Source organism: Lagopus muta, chromosome 7 (genome assembly GCF_023343835.1).
Source record: "Lagopus muta isolate bLagMut1 chromosome 7, bLagMut1 primary, whole genome shotgun sequence".
In the NCBI taxonomy this organism is placed as follows: domain Eukaryota; kingdom Metazoa; phylum Chordata; class Aves; order Galliformes; family Phasianidae; genus Lagopus; species Lagopus muta.
Genome location: NC_064439.1, coordinates 45,658,896 through 45,677,577, shown reverse-complemented (window position 1 = coordinate 45,677,577; position 18,682 = coordinate 45,658,896). Strand labels below are relative to the sequence as shown.

The following is an 18,682-nucleotide window of genomic DNA, read 5'->3' as shown; positions in this document are numbered from 1 at the left end:
TTTCACACCTGCTGTGATGTACAACTATTCGCATTTCAGCTCTATCAGAGCCAAAGTTTGAGCGCTCTGATGCTGACAAATTTAAGTTGTAAGGAAAAATGGCCCTCATTTGAACCCAGTGGGTTAGAAACAAGTTTAAATGGGCATCAGGAGCAATTTCAGAGTTCGTGTATTTGCAGTGGTTATTTTTGCCTCTCTACAAAGCCTCTTTTGTTGAAGAAAATTTCACATCTCTTTTAAGCAACTAGAATCTCAATGCTTTAATTATAAAAGAGCCCTTGGCTAATATAACGAGTTTACATCGGTAAATTGGGTTTATGCTTTATTTCAGGCCGTTTGCAGGGAAATCCTAGCCCCAGAGACACGAGTTTATTTTTTCTTTGTCTGAGCTATTTCACCGAATCTTCATTGTATTTTGTATCTGCAACATCCCCCAGTGTCAGGATAGCATTGCTGCTCATGCATGTCCCAGACAGAAAGCCATGGAGGCAAGGGTGAAGTTCTCCTCCTTGGTTTTTGGAGGCACAAAAAGTCTGTGGTAGGTGGATGAACTGAAGAGACTGCATCAGCCTGACTTAGTCAACAACACCATCATGAGACAGTGCTTTCTCCCCTGCTGTTTCTCAGAGATAGCATGCCTGCCAAATATAAAGAATACCTTCTTGTTCAAGGTTGGGCTTGGTATTTCCATTCTGGACATGGCATGAATGTTCTCCCTTCACAACACAGACTGCCAGCCACAACAAATCTTGGCTTGCAGTTCTGCCTTTCCCACTGTTAACTCTTCTTTGCCCTCACTGCAAGGACCTGTGCTTTTCTTTCCTCTCTTGGCTTTTGCTGACTATTTTCCATCCATACCTCTGCTTTGGCAATGCACACAGTGATTCTGACTTCACATTGCCAGAGCCTTAGAGACAAACCTCCAGCAGTTTTCCTGATTGCAAGTAAATGCAATAAAGATCTCAGGAAAAAGTGACCTTTGTGGCCAATTATATATATCCTGTATGTAAATTCAGTAAACACTTACTAGGCAGCTACCTGTCTATTAGTACCATAAAGTGCATTTCTGCAGATCATTCCTATGATATGTCTAGAAGGTACATTCTGACAGAAGATCAATTTGGGCAATATCGAATTTACTATCTCTCTAATAGTAACCTGGAGCAATCTGAATGCCCACTGATGTCAGTGAAAAGCTACTGGCTAACATCTGTGAACAACTGTGATTTCATTCCAATACCCTCAACTGCTGAAAACAAGACCTTGAGTTACACAGCATACTCAGGTATTCATGCTTCTAAATTCCTTTATCTTAGGAACAGATTTCTACAACCTGTTGGATACAGAGGAAAGCTTTTACATGATGCTAACTGAAATTTCACTACAGGTGAGATTCCTAAGGAGGGATAATTTCCATAATTACTATGGTAAGGCCATCATCAAAAGACGCAAAAGAGGAAGAATGACATCCAAGCACTACACTGAAATTGATTACTAAACCAGCCAAACTCATTTAAAAGAAAATCCAACAACGCTTAGCTGTCGATCAGATTAAGCCACTTTCTATTTAAAGGCCAGTGAGGCTCTTGATGAGACCAACACCACCAACTGCAGGGGGTTTGGATTATCATGCTTAGGAATCAGTGGTTACAGATCCTGAATTACCACAGGATTAAGAGCAGAGCAGACAGAATTTCAGTCAAGTGCTCAAATGCTGCTGTCAAACACACACAGTTTAATCTTCCTCTCAACCAGCTCTGAAAATACACACAAAACAGTAGAAATCTGCTCTTTTTCTTCCTTTTTGAGCTAATACCAAAAGCCCTTTTTAGGTAAAAAAAATTTCAGAGCTCAACTCCTCCTCAAGATTGATAGCAGGAAAATAACTTGAATGGTAGGTAACATCTTTAGGCTGTTGTACATCCCTCTTTCACTCATATATTTGTCAGTACAGTGTGTTAATTTAGCTACATTATTTTGAAGAAGCCTTTTGAATCTGCTTAGAACACCAGGAAGAATAGAAATAACCTGGCAATACAAGAGATTTGCATGTTCTGCAGAAATTCACATTTCCAGTGATGAGACCATGAACTGCATTAGTAAGAAGTCTTGAAGGACTACAAAGGAAACCAGAAGTATTACTAGACCGTACATCATATCTACACACACAAAACATATCACTCCTCTTACACCAGCAGCATTAGCCATCCTGGTTATCCCCTCCCACTTCATAAAACAAAGCTGCATTTCCAATAATATCTAATTGGATTCTTGCACACATACATCGTATAAATAATAATAATCTTCTGTCCCTAAATCCAAGGGACTCAATTTTCAAAGAAACCTCATATAATTTTCAAAGTGGCTCAAATCATGCTTGGGTAGCACTTACATATTGGAACAATCCCACTGAACTGAACATAAAATGGCTCCTGTGAGTAGTTCTGCTTAGCGCAGTAGGGAACTAGAGAGTTTATTATTAAGCAGTCTGTTCCTAGATACGAATTAAATGCATTTGGTTAATTATCCCCTCTTTTCCTCTCTTTCTCTCTCCCTCACACTCAACTGAAGAAACAGAAAGAAAACTAAAGAGTAACACACATAACTAAGATATTTATTATGCATATAATAAAGCATGGTCTCCTTTCTGTCTATTGCAGTTAGAATTAAAGAGTTGAGCATTCAGGGCTTGACTATCAACCTGTTATCATAAAGTGCTTACATCTTTCTGCTGAGTCAATGTGGCTTAGAAATAGCATTCTTTAAAAAAAAAAATACTAAAATCCTACTGCCTTAAGGTTTTGGGGGTTAGCATGGCTTATTTATAGGCATCAATGAAAAGGAGAAAATCTTACTCTGTTCTCCTACTGTTCACTGCAGGTAAAAGGAGCTTGCAGGTTTTCAACAAATCCTATGCCTTGACAAAACTGAAATTATCAACAGGGGACAATTGCAAGGCAGCAAGATAAATCAGTGCTATTACAGAACGACTTGGAACGATGAAACAACTTGACTGACTGTGCTGCTGGACTGCACCAGCCAACTACAAGTACCTTTTTTTCTCCCTTTCTTTCTTCATCCTGACAGCAAAGAAAGGAACAAGCTTTTATCCCTGGCGGAACAAACATTTTTCTTTATATGTTGGTAATCAAAATTGTTTCTTGTTTTGCAACTGGCTCACACAGAGCTTTCTGACATCTTTCACTCTCCTAAAAGTGTCCTTTGACGTACTGAGTGGTACAACTTGGCCACTTCATTCCACAGGAAAGGTGAGCCCTTGTTTCTGGGGTGCAAGCCTAGGATCACTGAAACTGGTGGGAGCTGCAACACTTGTTTCAACGCAGCCAAGGTCCCATCTCCTGCACTGGTGTTCCTTTTAGCAGCTCCTGAATTGGCATCCCAAGCAAAAAGTTCCCATAAGCAGTGAATAATAAGCAGTGAGGCAACTGGATTTGCAAAGGATTACTGCTGAGCTCTGAACCAGGGCATACACACCCTACTGTATTCACCTTTCACAGGTGGGTCTTGTAGCACTGGTTGCAGCTAGATACAGATACTCCAAACTGGCTCAGATGTCAGAGATCTATGTTCACCTTGTTAGGTTATGTGACTTCTAGTGCTAATGACACAGAACCATGGATGGGAACAGCGTGTCAAGGGCAGGATCCAAATGATCTGAATTCAGACCCAGGTGTCTGCCTGCCTGTGCAGGAGATGGTGATGAAATGTGCACGTTTCTTTACAATCACAAGAACTACACACCGTGATTATCTTTTGGCTGCCCACTACTGCAAACTGGGATTTTGGTGCAGTAAAGCCTCTAAATCATAGCCCAGCAATCTTCTTGAACAAGCAGCAACTGAGGTCAGGTGTTTTAAGTTTAAAATCACATAATCAGCTGTGGGGCTTTCCTATATTTTTCACATTACAAATCTGTCATATATCTCTTCAAGTTCCTTTCAATTACTGATACTCAGTAACACACAGCAGGGTTAGAAAGGTGACTATCTCCTTGTTGGTTGAAGCTTGACAGCAGAGTGCTTTGCAATCCAAAAAAAACCTCATGCACATCTAGCAATTGTTTGTCTTACCAAATGAATGACAAATGCTAGCGCTCAGATCTATGCATGAAACGCTTCATCTTTACTCCATTAAATAAATTCTTGGTTGGAAGTTTCCATTTTTATCATTAAGTGTATTAAAAATTCAAAATCATGACATTCACTGGGCTAGAACCTTTTGCAGTGAAAACTGTTACTGGGATTGGTGCAAAGTTCAGCCTGGAGTGGGAGTCCATGACTTATGAATGATGGAAATTCTGCATGCGAAAGTGGGTTGATTTATAATTTAATGCACGAACAAGCAAAACTTATTTGTTTGAGATTCACTCGTATTTTTCTGTAGTATTAGAAAATAGAACACATCCATTTGTGACTGAAAATAGGACATCATACATTTTAAACATAACCCCCAAAACATTTTGCAGTTGTCTGAAATGGGTTGGCAATTTGAGCAAGGGATTTAAGAAAGTAAGTCACGAAGTGAGAAAACAGGAATTTATCCCTGAAACAACTGTGACTGTTGCCTATTTACTTTATGCACCAAAGCAGTTAGAGGTCTAAAAACGAGAGCTTCCAAGTGCATCCTATACCTCTTTGCAGCTGTAACTGTTCAAAGTATGATCCTGAGAGCCTGAACAGACAATGTAGAGCCTTTCCTCAGAAAAGCTCCACTTTCTGTAAGCTGAGCAGAGCTTTCATCATCCACAGGGGTGAACTCTATCCTACATGACTACAAGGAAAGGGAGAGGAGAAGCTCCCTAGTGAAGGCACAGATGGAGACAAGATAGAAGACTAGTAACCTATAGTTCTTCCCTTCCTGTGGCTAATGCCTGAGACAGATTTTAGCCCCTTGTGTTGAAAACAAGGAACGTGACTTAGTTTTCTTACAGATCAAGCCACAGTGTTCCCCAGCATTGTGGGGAATTATCAGATGAAGGGGTGATAGCTTTGTGGGGGTGACAAGAACTGGGACATGCTCCTCTTTTAGGGGGTTCAGGGCATTGGCTTCATCATGTTCTGGCATATCCTGTCTAGATGAAAGCCAAGGGCTCCTGTAGTGCTGAGGCACAGGAACACCAGCAAAACGCACACCTTGACTCCTCTGTGCCTTACGTCCATGATCTACATGGAGGAGAGATGGACTCACAGATGAACAGAGCTGCATTTCTACCCATGAAGATCTCTAATAGGACAGTCAATAATAGGCAGTCCTTCAGATCGCCAGGATCACCTCCCTGGGGTTGGGATAAATCTATGACAGTCTACACATTTGTCAGAGAAGGCTGAAAGCAGAGAAAGACATCACACCTTGAGGAGAGACTCCAAAAGAAGCATAAAGTAACACCATCCCTTACAGTGGAATCCATCAGACACCAAGGTAGAAAATCCACCCTGAAATGAGAACCTTATTAACTTTCACAGCAAAGTGAGCTGTATTTGCACAGATCTGGAAAATCTATAATTGTTTATGTTTTCAAGTCTGTTTAATTACCCAGGTGAGACTAACAAATAAAGAAATGTTCTGCTGCTTCTGAGAAGAAGAGCTGCAGCTTATCTTGAAAGCACTCTCATCACTTCTGAGATTCGTGGGTGCATGCCTTTTATAAACGTGAAATCATTCAAACCTTTTCACCATTTCCCCCACTTTTTTTTTTTTAATATCCATTTCATTCTCACAGGTGTCGGAATAAAGTGACAGCTTTGATCTCAGTGGAGATAACCATATGTGGGTAGATACCTTTTCTTGAAATGCAAACGGGGAGTGGATCAAGAGGTCAAGCCAGAAGGCTACTTGAAAATCTAGTTTAAAAGAGAATCCCTTTGTGTGGCTTCTAATATGCCTTCAGATGTGTATCTTGAAATACCCATCTGTGAAAGCTGCTCTCCATATAACTATGTTCCAAGTCTTAAGAAAACTGATGTTCAAAGTGAAGGGAAGGCTAAAAGAGTTGGGTTTGTAGCTGTGGAACAAGCACTTTCATTGCCACATCAAAAGCACTGATAAAAGCAGTCCACCAACTCAGGATAAGAGTGTAGTATTTGATGTATTAATTTGACAGCATGCTAGCATTAATATGAAGATCTCCTTTTTCACCCCATTACAAGACTGATTTTGTGCACTACAGAGGAGTTTAAAACATCCAAAACAGCTAATCAAAGTTCTGGTTTATATGAAGGTCACACTTCTCCCCTGGGGCCCGACTTTCTCATCATTTTTTTAAACCACTAAATGCTTAAGTAGAGAAACCTGCCAGAATTTGTTGTGAAGCCCACAAAAAAAGAGATCTATGTTCTGCAGACTCTTCAAAATGCTATAATTTTTTTTGCAATACATATGGGCTCTGCAAGCTAATGATAATAAGGGTGGGTAACACAATTCACGTTTTCATTTTCAGAGTGAATGTCACGATCCCTGCTATACTGGAACACAATTTCATTTGGGTAGGGATGTGGATGATACCACTAGGAAGAGGTAGTTATGGATGCCAAAACACTGTCCAGTTACATGATCAGCACAATTGAGTCTCCTCCTAACACAAAACCAATCTCTCTTCTCATCTTGCCTCTATTCAGAGACACGTCCCTAAGAGTGGCTTGTAGTTTCTAATGATGGGGAGTGGAGAACTCCTTATAAAGCAGCGGTAAAGGGTCTGCAGTGAAAGAACACAGGGCAGAGCAAGAGTGTGCCTGCTCACACTAAAGCAGGTGAGGACTCAGATGCTCTAATAGGTAAAAATTTCTGCTTTTGCCACTGTTCCCACCATTCCCAAGGAGCAGCAGCTGGAGCAGGATGTTAATTTGTTCTAGCAATTCAGGCTCTCTACAAGACATTGAGTCAATATGTGAAAGGAAATCTATAGTTTTTTTAGAGACAGAATAAATGAGCACCATAAAATAAGCATGCTGGAATGGGAGCAGATATGCTCCCAAGGGCCTGTGCTGGGCAACACTCTAATTGCAAACAATAACATACATGAAGTAGAGACACACGATTCCTCTTTACAAGACAACTCACTGAAATGCTGCCAAAAATCTTTCTGTGTGCCACTTAGTGCTTCAAGACAATAGGAGAATAATGACAGGCCTGTAAAACCTGCTGCAATTGACAGTTTCTATTGTTCTGAAAACTTTTTGTGACGCACAGGAGTTTTCAGATTAGAATGGCACAATGTTGAACAAAACAGGTGTCAAGCAAATCAATGCGCTTTTCACGATTCAGTTGTTTTTGTTTTATACTGTTCCACTTTTATTCTGTGCTTGGCGGTGCTCTGTTGTGTGCACGTGCCATTTGAGATGAAGAGTGCATGTATGGAATAGGAAGAGAAAGCTTTCTGTGACTTGGCATGTGATTCTACGTATGCCATGTCTCAGATGGACTCACTTTTCTTATAAGCATTTATTTTCCAAATGCAAAACAAAAATAAGAAACGTTTCATGAGTTGAAAAATCTGAATGTTGGCCTCATTCAGATTTATCACAGTGCACAACTCCTTTGGATGTACAAACATCCAGAAAGAAGAGTATTTGGTTCGTGGGGTGCATAAAAGTTACTCGAATAACTGGATGAAAATAAAAATACAGCTGAAGCAAAAGTGATGAGTGCTGGCTCTTGCATCTACTTACCTAGAACAAGCATGACCACAATGTTTCTACTGAAGCAGAAGGCAGGTTAAGATCCGGGGAAATAGTGAAATATTCCAATTCAGTATCTCTGAACACATGCAAAGTGAAGAGCCATCCAAGGCCCTGCTTAAATGAAATGAAACCTCTGTACTGTACATTTCCAGTACAGACCAACCTAAGGGAATGAGGCTCTGTGAGCAGATGAAGGATAACACGTTAAGTTGAAAGCACAATGAAATGAATCAGAAGATGGGGAATACCCATTCAGCTCATGTTTTCAACATTATTGTTGCTGAGGCAAAGGGAGAGGAGAAATAATCTGCTGCCTTTGCAAAAATCTTGCTCTTCCAAGAAAAATTTAAGTGTAAGACTGAAGATCAGATCAATGCCTGGTGGCTTTTAGTGTAAGTCAAGGGAAGAATGCCAACTTGGTCTGGCACCAAGCATTTTAGAAGACATATGAGCCTGTCGAACCAAGTGTTTTCCAATGCAACCAATTAAAGCTATCTCAAGATAGCATTTTTCAGCTTCTGCATCCTCGCAACTGCTGCCAGCATGCCACAGCTCTCACTGAAGCCTACTCACTCCTCTGTTGCTGGAACTCTTATAGCCTGGGAATCTGAAATGCTTCCCCCACATAGATCATCCCCAAGCACTAGTGACAAGCAACTTTTCTCTACACCATAAGGTCAAAAAATCTAATGCAAATGTGGCTTTGACTGCAGCACAATTTTTTCTACCTCTGGCACTACAACGTGGTTTGAAGCCAGCAGACAGACTGACATAATGCACTATCCAGAGCTTAACAGTCATAGGCTGCCTCTATCCTGCCCCATCATCCTCCTTTTATCGGCTAAGGCACAGGGATAGACAAGTAAACAAATCCCTTCAAACAAGGTTGTGGGAGATACAGGGACTCTCAACAGTCACAGAGTATTTGCCTAGTGAGAGCGACTAAATGTAAAAGGTTTGTATTGTCTGAACTATATCCCTGGAGCATTAACAAGAACAAAGACATCATGTTAGAGATGCGGTTACCTTAAAAGACAGTGTTCTCCTAGGCTCCCACATTATCAATCAGAAAACAAAGCAGAAGGCAGTAGGTTTAGAAATAAAAACCCAGAAAAGTGCAATGGAGCTTCCTTTTGATGCATACCAAATGGCCAGGCTGGAGCCAAAGACAAGCCATGACCAGATGTGCAGAGTCCAAGCTTCCCCTCATCTTTTTATGGAATACCTCAGCCTAGATTACAACATCCCCCTCTAAGACGTGAAGTGGGCACATCTCTTTGCCTAGACTGCTGTACGTGATGGGATTTTCATCCAGACCATTGCTGAGTAAATACAAGTAAATGATACAGGTCCCAGGGGAAGGTGACATAGTAGCTAAATAACTATTCCAAAAAATTTCATTTGGGGCACTTCCATCATTGCTCAACAAAAATAAGCTTTGCAGGAGGAGCCAGTAGTTCTCTCTTTTACACATTAGGAAAATAACACTGTTTTGAAGCTTAGTGCCACAGGATACCTGAGGCAATCATTTCAATAAAAGGTGACCCACATACCCCTGGAAAACACAGGGTGAGTGATTTGCATCTATGTCTTCAGAAAAGCCAATAATTCAAACTTAATGAAGAACTCCCCTGCTTTAGCAGTACCATCAGGTTTAACACTCAAAACTACACAGAGGAGCTTACTATACCCTTCCACAGCAGACACTCCCACTGAATCGATGCATTGCTTTCCATGTTCTTTATTTTTCTAGTTTATTTGGATCAAACAGTTCTTGGAAAACACAGTCAGTTCCTTTCAGCATCAACAGCTAAGGTGATGTTGATTCCTTCATCAGAAAGAATAAGCTCCACAGACGCAACTCGCAAGGTAGCATCTCAATAGCAATGGTGATCAGCTAAGCTCTATCCCCAAAAAATCACACTCTCAATGTGAGATTTCCAGGCAGCAATGCCACTTTCCAGCAGCTCCCAGCACTGCGAAAAGAAATGTTGTGTTTATTTCTAAAATGAACACAACACACACAAAAAAAGGATCCCTAAAAGGCAGTTTCACGTGACTTGTGCACTTAGTTTGGTTAATATAAAATTCCTGATACCCAAGGCTAAAGCACAGAGTAAAAATACAGAAACTTTTTAATACATCTTTTGTTCCTCTCTCCTATGTGTTTTCCCAAACCAGATAAGATGACCACAGGCTCTGAGAGGGTTAAGCAATCATCCCCCAGCCCCAAATCTGCAAAGTTCTTCATCTAATGGCAAATACCTGATAAAAGACAGACAGTGCTGAGCCAAATTCATAGTCGGTGTAACTCAAGTAACCCCAGAGGGCTACAGAAGGACCGATTTGCACCTGCCTTACGACCTACTTCTAAATACACTGTTTCCACTGTATAAAAGCAAAAGCAGAATCCCAGCAGGCAGAGGAATAAACTTCTAGCACATGCCCTACAATGGTGAACAAGGAAACACTCCACACCCACCATGGACTTACATGCTTTCATCAGCAATCGAGAAAGCTTTGGAATTGCATGCCGTTTTAAAAGCCTCCTCCGAAAGAGAAATTAATTTGAAAAAAAAAAACAAAACAAAAAACAAAACAAAACAACAAAATAAAACAACAGAAGGCAGGAAAAGCAACAATTCTCCATGCTAAGAACAGGAGTGAATGATGAGCAACTCATGTTTCCTTGGCTCAGGGTCTGCAGCAGTGCTTTACAAATCCTTGTACCAGTGCACCTGCTATCAGCGTACAGACACTGGCGACTACACACAGGCAGCTAGGAGTTCCGTGCAGGGAGCATTCCCTTCCATGTGGCTCACTCTCCTCAAGCACAGAGGGTCCTGAAATGCCTCAGAGCACACACAGCATCCTCTCACAGACACATCTTAATTAGGCTGAGCAGCCACCCAAGGCAAAGCAAGCAGCTAACGAGTTTGTTCGGTGCCTGGACCTGTTAATAAGAACACATCTCACCACCTGTGAGACAAAATCAAGAAAATCTTCATGCTATTTGCAGCTACAGTGAATTTGCTTTTGCCACTCCTTGACTGACAACACCATTTAGAGACCCGCGCTCAGGCTGAAGCAGAACAACAAAGTGCACAGCTGTACTTACAGAGATCCCGTAGCTCCATCCTTCCTGATGACATATCGCCTCCCACACCAGCGCAAGCAAATGACTTAATGCTGCTGTTCGGGGATGGCACGTTGCACACGAGTGGCAGATGGTCCCCGGTGAGGCTCTCCGATGGTCCCCGTCCCTTGTGCTGCCATGTGAGAGGGGCCCCCGCACACCGTTGCCTGGTCCCAGTGCCGCCCAGCTTTGCTTATGGTGTGGTGCTGCCGGCCAGGCAGGCTCCCATTGGCACGGCGGGTGACGGCAGCCAATCACAACCGGCTCCTGTTTCGGGGAAACTCCTGCCCACTTATTCTGCAGCTGGGGAGACCCTATTTCTCAGGAAGAGCCTCGCTCTCCCAGCATCACAGGGGGGAAAGAAAAACCCCGGCTGTCCATTTATCTCTGTGATTCCCCCATTTACCCTTCCCGGGGCTGAAGGGAGAGAAGCAGAGCTGGGGGGGGGACACGGGGAGCGCACCGAGCTGAGCCAAGCGGAGACGCACGATTCCTTGCTCCATCGCCATGGAAACAGCCTGGATGCAGCGGGATGGATTTGTGCGGCACATCTGCCGCCAGGCTCAGGATCAGCAGCAAGCTCGCCTCTTGCCTCTGCTCTTGCTGCTTATTTCATGGGGAGTTTGCTTTCTCTTTTCTGATGCACTGGGAAAGTACATGCAGGCAGAGATGTTCACACGACAGCTTTCTCCTTGTGCAAACGCCCTGTGCTGCATGTATGTATAAGCACATGTGTATGGCCAGGAGCAATAACTTGCATCTATCCAAATGCCAAGGACATGCCCAGATACTACTCCTACTTCGAGTTTGAGTAATGGACCAATGCAAGCCCACACCACAGAATGGGCAATCAAAATAACACATTCTGCTTTCCAGTTCCTTAAATTCCACCTTAAAGTGGGGTCATAATCTGACAAGACTACTAAGAAACTTCACCATTAATCCATTGTTTTTGTTAGCAAGCTCTTAAAATGGCATCTAACACCCACAGAAAGCTACACCTGAGTCAGCAGGCAGCCAGCTCTTCAAGAAGTGCCAACAGCTCTCTCCCAGACCAGATGATGTGCCACCAGGAAAACTCTGCACACAAAAGGGTTATTAGCCATAGGTCTCTGTCCTGCACTCTGACAGTACCAGAAAGAAGAGATGAGTAGGTCAGGAGAGGAATGGAAGCAACAGTTAAGAGAGAAAAAAGATTCACAGGTCAGTAATGGAGTCAGCAAAGGGTTTTGTCATTTTGGAGTCATTTATGACTGCTCCTCAGACTTTCTTTGGGGCATCTGAACAAACCATTCATCTTCTATTACCGAACCCGCAGAAGGGGAATAACACTTAAATGCATCCATTTATATTACAAGGGTAAAACCTGAAAGATCACAAGATGCTGACATACTATTATAATGGTGCTAGAGAACGAGTTCAGATGGAAAAAATGAAGACGTTCCTTTGTCATCAAAACAAATTTATTTAACTAAAAGAAGAAGAAGAACAACAACAACAACAACAAAAAAGGTCGCTCTAAAAATAAGCATTCCTGTGTTGTTCTAATAAGAGAAACCCACTGCATTCACCATAGTAAGCAGCGGTGTCTCAAAAAGCTGCCTGCTGGAGCCCTGCAGGTAGAATGAAGGCCGCCCCTTGTTGGATTTCCTTTGCCAGCCTCCTAATCTAATGTCCAGGTAAGTCCTTAGAATCCATGGGCCAAGTGCTCAAGAGAAGAGTTGAGAACAGAGAGCAGCACCAGGACATCTGATTTTCAAGGCAGCTCTCACTTTATTAGCTTTGACTGAAAAATGAGTTCGTAAGAGATCCATTTTCCAGTGGATCAGGATGTTAGAAGAATTCACTTCTTGCAATGACTCCTGGCTTTTTATTTTCCTCTAAAGCAGCATGACCCACCCTGAGCCTGTAGACTTTTGTGGCCTCTCTTTTAGTTCTGAATCCTTAAACTTCAGTAAGATATTCATGTGCATTTTAGGGGAAGAGAGACTAATTACGAAGATGAGATTTGCTGTCAGGACTTGCTGGCAAGAAGTTTCTTTCCAGTCCCATGTTTCCCCCATTGCTCCCTCCACCCACATCCCACAGGGGAAGAGGGTGGTTTGGGATGTGGTACATACTCCACCCTTTGTATGGGAATGACAATACAGCTCAACAGTTTGATGCTCAGTTTGTGAGCTCTAATTGTAGTGTCTCATGGCCTGAAAATGTTCTCAATACGCAGAACTTAAACCTTAAGTAAATATAAAATGAAATGTTTCTGGATGAAGAAAAACAACTGTCACACTCCTAGTGGTTCTCTACACTGAAATTTGTTTGTTAAGCCAATGTTAAATTATTACTGGCTTACTATTATAAGCCAATATTAAATTATTAATATTAGGAGAGCTTCTTAATCACATAAATTATCCCTTTCTGTTGTATGACACCCAGAGTTCAAAATCCTCCATTAGGTTTTGTTTAACCAAGCACTACTGTAAACAATAATGATTATGAGGGCAACTTGGAAGTACCTGGAAAAACCATCCCCAGGATCCCAAATTCCAAAACTCTCCATCTGCATTTTACCCACTGGCAGAAAGAAGTTTGCCTTCCATATTATTTAGCACTGTGAAGAATTCAGAAGATCCATTTTAAGGCCCTATCCTGCCACAGGAATGGAAAACAAATGACAGAGATGGCTGTTTCTGAAAGCAAGCAATTAGACCTAACTTTGGAAAATCTCACCCTTTGCCATTCACTTTCTTAGAAATTCCTGCTGTAAAGGTTGTGATGTGAGAATAAACAGATTAAGAACTTTGCTGTATTCTGAAGCGGGACAGAACACAAATACATAAGGAAGCTTTTAAGGGAGATCAAAAATTCAAGGCCGGAAAAATCCAGGCAATTTCAAAGAGACATAATAAACACGAATTGTGAAAAACCTTCTAAGTCTGGTTCTACTGAAAGGACCAAAAATTTCCAGGAAGGTTTCACACCAAAGATGCTGCTTGCCAATCCAACAGCCACTGTCAGCAGGATGCTGTGATGGACAAAGACCTGTTTGTGTGTGGGAGCAGAGGAACAATCAATGCTGATATAATGCTTACTCATCCTTCCAGATCATGAGTTTTGCTATTTTTAACCTAGATACCTAGATGGAGAAGGCGGTTAATCTACTAAGACTAAATCACAGACGTGCTGGTTGGCTCTCAGTAACTCCTCATTCAAGATCATAAATGACCAGTCAATTCTCATCAAGCTTTCTTCAAAACTCCATTTGCAGAAGCAGCTGAATTGCACCAGAAACACGCTGTCCTAATCACTCATGCCAGGATTTCCCTTCCACATCCACATTCTCAAAGCAGCAGTTAGCACTCAGGCTGTAGGTACTCCAAAGAAGCATTCCAGAAACTTTCAAGACTGTATTTCACATCTAGCTTGGTTTCACTCAAAATCCAGTATCAGAAAACCCTATGCCTCCTTTATCAGGACCCCCAACGCTTAATTTAAATAGCCAGGTTGTGGAGTTTTTTTGGTTTGCTTGTTTTTTAACGTTAATGCAACCGAAATAAGCTTTTGGATAGCAATATGTATACAGAAAGAAAACATGAAAACACTAGGCCAGGACATAAAGAGTTATCTGTCCTTTCTGCCTCTGAAGACAGCCTTACTACAAACCACAGAGCTTATCTGACTAGAACTCGGTGACATGTAAGCTGCTGAAAAATCTGTCAGGAATGCAGCTTTGCAAATCAGATTAGACACGACCTTCAGAGGTGATCTGCCACCATGTCATCCAGAAAAGTCTGTATGAATTACAAAAACAAAGAACCTTCTGCAAGGAACGGACAGGCTTGATTTCCACCATCCCGGCACCCATGTGCATGTTCAGCATTCACTACTTTCTCCTATACTTTGAGCACAGGGAGCATTCAAATCTTTTCCTGCATCACCCGGTCAGCTGCCATCGTTCTAAGGATGTGTATGTACATTAAAAGATGCTTACACACAGCCTGTGGGTTAGATGGGGCAATCAGTGTGCTAAAACAGAGTCTTCTGCAGCAGTCAAATAATGTTTGGATTGCGCATTGTTCTCAGACCTCTGAACTCACTGGGAAGAATGGTGAAGAAAATCCCTACTTATGTTATAAAAATTAAGTTGGTTCTTCAAAGATCACAGCCTTGGATATAGTCAGCAACAGTCCAGACAGTGAACCTCCAGAGGTATTGAATCTGCAATACTTCATCTTCTCTGACAACTGAAGTGCCTCAGCTAAGCCAAAGACAGCCTACAAACTATACCAAAATTGGCTACAGGAGCTGATATGAATATTCCTCAGTTTTCCTATTGCTAAATGATTACATGCAGTTTGGGTGCTGAAAGAAGATCTTCTAATCTAGACAGCAGAACGGTACGCTCCATTTCCCCAGTCAATATTAACTCCAAGATTTAAAATATCACCTTTAACACAGAACCAAAATATCCTCATGTAAAAAAAAAACAACAAAATCCCAACAACCAAGAACAACAAATGGAAAGGAAAAAGAGCAAAAACAGTCAGGTACAAAAAACTTTTTACCAACAAAAGAAAAAGACAGATTAGGATCAAAGTGAATGGATTTAATCAAAATTATTTCCAATATCAAGATTGGAAACTGCAAAGCTCTAGCTGAAAAACAGCCTCGTGTGATGTTTAGGTTTGGAGGCAGCGTCATACACAATTATAGTTAGTTTGTTTTTGTATAGCTATCATATAAAACAACCTTAAAATACACAAGCCCCTGCAGCCATCTGCAACCTTTAAGTCTTGTCATTTCAAGCATACATAGCAGTCATATAGCGTGCGAGGGCACTGAAGAACTTCAAATCAATTATAATAAATCTAGACAGAAGACAGAAAAAGGTTTCACATACACATCATCAACTTTAAGATTCCTTATGCAGCACTCAGGACAGAACTGTGAGGGCCACTATAATTACCTTGCTGTGTAAGTTCTAAGATATTCACCCTATGAGAGCATTATCTGCCAAATCTGTCACATTGGGATTAGTATTACCCTGCTCCTTTCATCCCCATTTTGTTCAAATGCTTATTTATTTGCATCAAAAATCCTTTGCCACGTTGCTGAGAGAACTATCAGTCATACAGTCTTCATCTAATTCTTTCATTCACTCACTTGATTCAGAACACGCTTGGCTATAGCAGAACCGTTTCACACTGCTGCATCGTTATACCCACTATCTTCTTCTACCTTCAGCAATTTCTTCAGCCTGTGCTATGCTCAGGCTGACAGACAAGAGACACAAGCTGGCTTTATCTGCAATCCAAACTGTCTGAGACTTCCCTTAATGCCTACTCTCTGCAGGACAGGAACCGAGGAATGAATGTCATGCTACTGCCACTGCTGAAATGGAGTATGCCATCTACAGAGTTGGTCTTGCCTCTCCTACATACAAGCAAGCTCCCCTCCTTCATATTCATTTGGGCGCTGTGTTCTTCTACAAGGTGCACGTTAAATATCTACTTGATCATATGACACTGCAACAGATTGATTTATTTTACATTTTGGCTTTTAACAAAACCAAAGAACATAAGGAAGGGCCAAAAAAAAGGAATTTATCTGATGCAGTTACCTGAACTTAAACTTATGCTGCCATTGTTCACCATTTCAATAATGATGCATGAATTTTTTTAATATGTTAATAATGAATAGGTACTTAGGAACTACTTAAATGGGAGATTATTTACCCCACTGACTGTAGCAGCCCATGTGTCAGCACGTCTGCTGCAAAAGATTAAATCTGTACACATAAAACTCAGGCTCCCTTTTGCTCATGGGGAAGAGTTTGGCAGGGTGAGACCTGAATCAGAGGTGCTCCGTTTTATCTAACAGGACTTTAAGGATGGTGCAGGGGATGACATTGGCAAACACCTCTGGTTTTCTAAATAACTTGAATACCTTTTTCAAGGCACTCTGGAAAAAGAAACTAAGATTTTCTGGAGAAATTCTGCAGAATTTCTACATATGTGTTTTAATTTCAAAAGCTTCTGTGCTGTGTTATTTAAGAATAACACTCAGACATACAGCTGCCTTGCGAGGAATTGTATTAGTGTGATCATGAGCATTTAAGAACAGAATGACAATGCTGGTTGACAATGTTTCAAAAGATGGTACTGCAAACAGTTCAATTACAGTGTTATTTGTGCCCTAACTTGCCTTCCCAGCTGCTGTGTAAGGACCTGTCAGCCAGCATTTTTACAAGCTGTCGATGAGGTCCTATCCACCATTTAAGACATTCATTTCACACTACTCTTACATCACAGACTCATACAGAAGGGTGTCAGGAGGCTTGGGAGTGCAGAAGGGGATTGCCAAGAGTTAATGAGAAGAAGAGATAGGCTCTTATAAGAGCTCATAAGGCTAGCCTACGGGTCCAGCAAGTACCCAACACACTTTGTAAAGAATGAGCTCTGCCTCCTTCCACCTCTCATAGGTACCAAAGGAAATTAGTGCTCACATAAGCTGAATGAACTGGTAGGGCTGTTTACTGTGTTGTCACCTTTTGCAAGTACTCTCCAATACGAGCAATACACCAAGTGTGCACTAGCTTTAGCTAGGGCATCTTGGAGCACGTAAAATGAACTACAGCCCCTTCTGCGCCCAGCTCTATTAGCTCTCTGTTCCTAGAAGCTCCCTAGGGTAAGGCAGCCTTTGCAACCACCCCTTCTCAAAGGCACTAGCTGCCACTTCTTCAATCTGTCCCCATGTACATGGAAGCGTGCAGCCCAATATACATACCCTAAACACGTGGCTTCGCACAACAGCAGGGGGCCCACGCACGCCCATTCACAATCATAGGGAGTATAAATAGCCTGGCTTTATAAATAGGCTTGCTTAAATGAAAACTCTTACTTAAATAAATCTCACAGAAACACTCTTATATGCTGCCTAGTGCATCTCATGTTTAAGTTTGGAAAGTGGCAACCATGTTAGAATGACAGGAGAAACAAAGCGGGATAATAAAGCAAATTAACACCCCCTTTTGAAATTCAACAGATGTGAATGACAGGTAAGGCCAATGTCCCGATGTACCATTCTATTGGTTAAGGCTTTGTGAAAAGAAAAAGAGATAAATGAGGCAAAAAGAAACTGCAATCAGAGGAGATACTCAAGCCCTAAAGCAGCAGCCCACACAAAACCACAAAACCGACATTACAAAAATAAACCTCACATTCTCAGTTGGAAGGGAAAAAAAAAAAAAAAGGATTAGGAAATGAAAAGTAACTTTTCCCCTTCTCTGCATCTTTGTAAGGACACCAGATGACTACCCAGACTCTACACTGTGCTCATATCTACAGCATGTTTTTTATGGACACTTCCTGCCTTACCCTTTTCAAAACACTTCTAGTAGCTGTTAGGACTGTTTTCCCTTAAGATGGGTAGGAAGGACTGGCTGTCAGAAAGGACTTTCTGAACCTCCTCCCAACCCTGCTTCACATTCAGCCCACACACCAGGCCCAGCACTATCCATGCTCGTTTTGTCAGGACTACTGCTTGGAACTTCCTTTCCACTAATGAGCCCCTTGCTAATTGATCCTGTGAGTGCATACTCCTTCAGTCTCAATCATCCACATGCTAAAGAATCCCATCAATAGTGCAGCATAGCAGTGCTTACCATCTCTCAGACAAATCCCACCTTGTTCTCGCTATTTTGGTTGAACTCCTGCTCACCAAACCACCAGGACTTCTCTGACTCATAGGTCCTGTCTGCTACTCACCCTGTGCTCATTTGCCATCATGATGGTCCTCATCCATTAGAATAAATATTCTTGCTATGTCAATGGTTCAACTAGCAAAGGAGCAG

At 41.7% G+C, this 18,682-nt stretch overlaps 1 protein-coding gene across 7 annotated transcripts in view; it reads right to left on the bottom strand.

The window, feature by feature from the left end:
- The window catches only part of ELMO1 (engulfment and cell motility 1), a 290,099-nt gene that overhangs the window by 65,517 nt on the left and 205,900 nt on the right, over window positions 1–18,682 (bottom strand). The window contains exon 1 of one of the 7 annotated variants that reach the window (XM_048950306.1): window positions 10,816–11,146. The exons of the other annotated variants lie outside the window; for them this stretch is intronic. The gene's annotated coding sequence lies outside the window, so the exon portion shown is untranslated. Of the gene's footprint in view, window positions 1–10,815; window positions 11,147–18,682 lie in introns of those variants that run through there. 7 annotated transcript variants of the gene reach the window in all.